The sequence below is a fragment of the Heliangelus exortis genome, chromosome 8 (assembly GCF_036169615.1).
Source record: "Heliangelus exortis chromosome 8, bHelExo1.hap1, whole genome shotgun sequence".
NCBI classification, from domain to species: Eukaryota; Metazoa; Chordata; class Aves; order Apodiformes; family Trochilidae; genus Heliangelus; species Heliangelus exortis.
The window spans coordinates 17,563,402-17,569,401 of NC_092429.1; positions in this window are offsets into that span (position 1 = coordinate 17,563,402).

The window sequence follows — 6,000 nt, forward strand, 5'->3', positions numbered from 1 at the left end:
AGCGGCACTGGGGAGCGGAGGGGCCAGATCGGGGCGATAAGCTGAACAATGGCCGGTGGGACACGGGAAGGGAGGATTCGCCCTCCCGCTCCCGTCACATCGTCCTCGCTGCACCCGGCGCGGAACACGGCGCAGCTGCCGCCCCGCTGAGCAGCGCCCGCTCCGCCGCCGCTTCAGGGCAGGGCACGGCCCGGACCTCCTCCCGAGGGCAGCGGGAGCTGCGGGGAGTTCGGTGCCTGCCAAGCCCGGCCGAAGGAGAGCGAGCGGGCGTGCTGCACCAGAGTAGCTGCTGCACGCAAAAGAAGCCTCAGAAGCGAGGAAAAGTCCAAATTCAGGCTCCGTGGTGTTTCGCAAACAGGATTTACTTTCAACCGATTCGCCCAGCGAGCAACCACAACACTGTGGCAAAGGGGAGAAGATCTTTCTCATACTCCACCTCCCACGCGTTTACTCCTGAATCCAGCATTCCTCATTCATTGTACAGCTTCCAGTATTGTTGTGAGCGGGTAGGATGTGAGCCTGCACACACACACACTTTCCTTTCTGCTATTTCTGGATGGGCTCTGCTGGGTACTTAAGAGAAAATAAAAGCAGTAACAAAAATGTAACAACATCATACTGTACTTCAGCATGGGAGTGAATTCGGCTACTCAGCCCAAATTCTGGCATAACTTAGCTTCTGAATTTAGTTGCATGCACACATATACACGCATTTTTTCAGGTTAAGTAGAAAAACAAGTTGGAGAAGCAGGAATCTGCAGTATCATACAGAAATTCAAATGGTTCCCAGCAGCATCAGGACCTCTATATGTCTGTACAGATTTTTCTTATATCAGTGATGTAAGAAAATCTTTACTGTGACTGATGGCAGTAGTTTTCCATCGTTTAGAGGCAGAGACTACAAACTCATACTTTATTTTTCACCAAGAAAAAGCTATTTAAATTTAGCAACATTAGATCAAATGCCCAGACTCTGTAATTAGATATACTTTCAAAGCCCTCAGCATCTAATTCTTAGCTCAGTCCCTCAATCCTAACAGTTTCAGGGTTGCATGTTGAAATTCCACATTCTTGCTCCAGTCTCCTTCCCCAGCTCCTCCAGCACACTGCTCATTCAGGATTGTAACAGAGCACCAACCTTCTCCTTGGTCCATTCTTTCTCTTTATATATTCCATAGTTTCTTCCATCAGAAGAATTTTATTACATTCCTATTCAAATTTATAAAGCCTGAAACTAAGCAACTGAACTAAAACGAATTGTGATGTTACTTATGTCTAGCATCAATACTGAGCACTATTCAGTAATTTTCCTTTACCTTAAAAAAGTCCTAGATAAAATATGATGTAAATTTAGGAATCCAGTAAATGGCTATAAATTCTTCAAGTCTTCTAAATATGGAGAAAAGCTAACAAAGAAAACAATGCCCTTAGCTTCACAAAGATTTTGATCACTCAGGTGATTGATCCAGCAGATGTCAAAAATCAGGCCAGAGCAAACAATTGTAAACTAATTTAATGTGAAAACAAGGAACTATGGTGGGGAATACGAGTTAGATAGTACTATCAACATTCACATAATCAGAAAAAGTATTAAAGGTTTATTGTGGGAAAAGTAATTGAAACCATTAGATAAGTGTTCAATAGCAATAAAAAGATAAACAAGAAATTCCACCTATACTTATCAATAGACAGAATACAAAGCAATGGATACTGTTTGGTCTGCCAAAGCTTTGTTAGGAAGAGATCATAGAATCATAGAATCATAGAATTAGCTGGGTTGGAAGGGACCTCAGAGATCATCAGTCCAACCCTTGATTCACTACTGCTGCAGGTACAGTAGACTCTTTTTTAAAATCAGTTCCAGAAATTAAACTGAAAGTGATAAAAATTAGAAATACTGGGATTGCATATTTTAATGCATCTGAAATACTGTGTTTCTGCCACTTTTCCTTTAAAATATAAATATTCTACATTGTGGGACACTGTGCTTCAAAAATCATTTGAAAATAGGATTTCAGCTCACGTCTGCCACATTATGTGAATGTTAAGTAAAAATTTGTGTTTTTCTCAAAGCAAAACAATAAACTATCGCCCTTTTTCATTTTGGCACTTCAGAGCTCTTTTCATCCCCATTTTCAGTTTGGCTGCTAAATTGAATACAGAATCCTTTGCATTCCCCATGAATCAAGACCAGCACAAAACAGCTGTAACCATGGCCCCGAGTGCGCAGTGTTGGTTACCTCCTCAATTGCCTCGGAGAACACTACATGAAAGAGAAATGGAAACAGGTTTACCTACAAGAAAATAGGGCTTGTATAAAAGACCAGGTCTGCAACACAGCTTGCAACTTTTGCTGTAGTTGATAAACTGGAAGGAGGATTAAGGGTCTGACTGCTGCTGTATTTTGGTAATCCTTTGCTGCTCTACAGAGCTAATGCCCCTTTTAAGCCCAGGATAACCTACAGCATGCAGGCTTCAGGGAAGCATCAGAAGTTGAGCAGGGGAAATGTTTAAAGTCATCTTTTTTTCTGCACTTCATCCAACTGCCATAGCTGCTTGGAGTAAACAGTTTGTTCAATGAATGATCAGTTATTAGGCAAATAGCAAAGAGGGGGGCAATAAACTAGTACAGTGTCTCAACAATGTATTCTCCAAGAAGAGGCACCAATATCACACTTGTTTGCATTAAAAACGCTGAATTTTCCTGGGATCAGCCACCAAAATCTCTAACTCATTAAAAGCCACTTGTGTGATTATTTTAACATTATTTTTTTCCTTACAGAGCGTTTGTACACAGTGAAATAAAAACGCACATCCCTTTTATGTGAAAACCAACCCGTGGAGCAAGCATTAAGTGCCTGGTTCCCCCTTCTCAGTGGAAAACAGTACTTTACTCACAAAAAAAGGCCCTTTGAAATCCAAGGAAATCCAAGGATAACCCTGCCTAATGGAAGCTGTTTGGCATTGCAGCTTCCAACCAGTGTTACAAAAAGAAACATTTCTAGATAGCAGCATTGATGTAACTAGAACCGGAAAAGTTACCTTTGTTAAGAAAAGTTTCAAATTGTCTGTATTCTATGTATCTGTAGAAGTTGCAAATATTCTAGACTAGATGAAAGTATGAGTGTATAACTGACTGTGAGCAATAGCACTTCAATAGAGGGCTGAATATTTGTTACTATTGTTAACTGCAATGTCAGCAAGGAAAGCAACAGCCAAGAAGGGAAACCAATTCTAGTGCACATTGAATGTCACTACAAATAAAATAAAGCAAATTACTTAGAGGGGTCACTTAGTAGTTCCTATCTTCTGCTTGCACTTCAGCAAGCAGAATTCTGCTCTCAAGAAGCATTTCCATATACCATTTCTTTCCCAGAATCTTATGGCTTCTATAAAAAGCCAACATAATTCGTGTATCACAACACAGTTCAAGCCTCTGATTCTGTTAACAGAAATAATATTAAATTTTTGATAAAACAAAACCTTGCCCTCTAATATATTTTAAGTTTTAATGAACAGTCAATGAAGAACATCTAGAATGCAGACCTGAAAATTATTTGTATAAAGTCTGAGAAAACTCAGAAAATTGTTTCCTGAGCCCAATTGAATCTACTGCTGTTTATAAAAGAATTTATTTTCTCTCTTGAGAACTACTTTTTTGGCTGTAATAAATGCCACCCACCTACCTGAGCACCCATCAATGTACCCAGATGCATACATACTTCCTAGAACATCCTACATTTCAGCCAGCACACTAAATGCCCTTAGGGGAGCTACGTGGGTGAAACTGCAGCAGCCACTATGCACTGGAATGAACCTGCAGAGCCAAGTGATAAACACCCCATCTTCTGTAGTTATGCTTCTCACCGAGGGATCAGCTAACTCTCCTCAGTCCTGATATCCAAAGCAGACCACAAAACACTTAAAAATACGAGAAAGGGAAATAAATTCACAGCTTTAACAGGTATTAAAGACCATATTTTTTATTTAATGGCTCATTACAATTCATCCCCAAGATAATCCCACCTTTTGACATGATGAATGAAGCCTCTCTCTTTTCTATGGAAGGTAATCACTTAATTACCCCCCTCCCCCTGCTAATAGGCCTCTTCTCCACTAATCTATCCTCTATTTTACAATTATTGACTGTTTTTTCTCTCAGATGATCTAGATTATATTTAGCCTAATGAAGAGGAGCTATTCTCAAACCTGATGCCCTAAAACTTGTTGGCTTTTTCTTTTATAGCTATACTAACTGTTCTAATTTAATACTTTTTTCCTGGTCTTTCCACTTTTTATGTAACATCCTGCACTGCTCAGGATACCATCATAAACTCCTCAAAAATGATGCAAGGCTAGAAGCATGATGTGAGAAATGCAACTGGACACAGAACAACCCCAGCTGCTAATGGGAAAAGGATCTCTGGATTTTCTCCAGGGAAAAGGATCACCACTGACATGGGTAGCACCCGGGTTCCTAACTTTTAACAAGTAGTTTCTTAAAAAACTTCCACCTCAGCTGGCAACTGCCAAGGAGGACAGTGGGTGGTGAGGAATGAGAGGAAAGACTGCATGAAGGAAACAACACCCAGAACCTTCGCAACTTGCCAAATGCACTATTAACCAAGAGTAATTATGGCACAGAGACCTGCTGCTTTGGGAGCCAGGAAGCTTGTAGCTAACCACCCTGGCTCAGTTAGCCCCACCTGCTGTACCGGTACCAGCTGGATTTAAGGGAGAGAAAGCCCAACAATTAGGGGTAAGCAGAGAAACAGGCTGTTTCTGCAAGGAACAGGGGGTTTAGCTGGTAACTGCTTGTAGGTGGTACCTTGCCAAGGGCTGTCAGCCGGGCTGTGGGTTTGATGTGCGCAGAGTAGCAGGGCGCCTGCCCGCCAGCTGAGAGAGAGGCGGGGGCAGTGCTGCCGGGGCAGGCTTTGCTTTGCAGGAGGGGGTTGTGATGTAGATTCTCTCGGCTTTGTGTTTCGAATTAAGGCTTGGAAGTAAGTTAGAAGATGTAGGGACAGTATGATCCAGTTGCTGAAAGTCCTCAGGATGCCAGGCCTGTGGGGTGCCGGGAGGGCTCCTGCTGTCTCTGGGTTTCTTTGTTGCTGCTCTGGAGCACACCAAAATCCTGAAAGTGCTGACCATTGCTGCTCTCAGCTGCAAAGCAAAAATTCCTTTATATGTTCTTGACAGTTTTTTAGTAGCCTAAGTGTTTGATAAATCAGATGAAAAAAAAGTTAAATGTGTGGCTAAAAACTTTTCCTGCCCCTCATTTGCATATTTAGGAACACAATAGTAAGTCAGTTCAAGTGTAGCAAATAAAACCCCTCCCTAATCCTTTGTAGTTTTGTAACTATTAGAGAGAAATGGAGTGTAAGTCTTCTCTTTGCCAGCAAGAACAGTGTATTTCAGATTGGGAGAGCAAGTAAGGTCCTGAAGTAGCAATCAAATGCACTACATGTGATTAAGTGGTTTCTACTTCCAGATCTATGCTGTTGCTTCTTCCTTTCTTCTCCCGCTTCTGATGTTGCAGCATGGTTGTCCAAATCATCAAATCCAGTCCTAACAAAATGATCCAGGTTAAAAGGACCCCTATGGTTATAGGTCTTGCAGTTCACTGGGGTTCTTTTGCCAAGACAGCATGTGTGGCTTGACTTGATGCTTGCAAAACAAAGTGCAACAGTTTGTGATGGGGTAGGGAACTGCAACCTTGCAATCTATTTTAGGCAAAGCTTCAATAATTTTTCTTACTGTGGCTTATGGTTTTCAGTGCTAGTCTCACAGGCTCTGTTTGGATTCCATATGCAGTTTTGATGTCAGGGATCATATTTTTATGTTGGAGCCTGGACAAATAAAAGAGAGTCTCAGCTAAAGAGCTGATACCTCAGCTGTTTTACACTTTGTGCAGGAAGAAACTCTTTCATATGCAGTTTTTATGCCAATATATCTGATTCAATAATGTCTGTTTTCTGGGGCTTTTTTTTCCCGTGTTGTGAG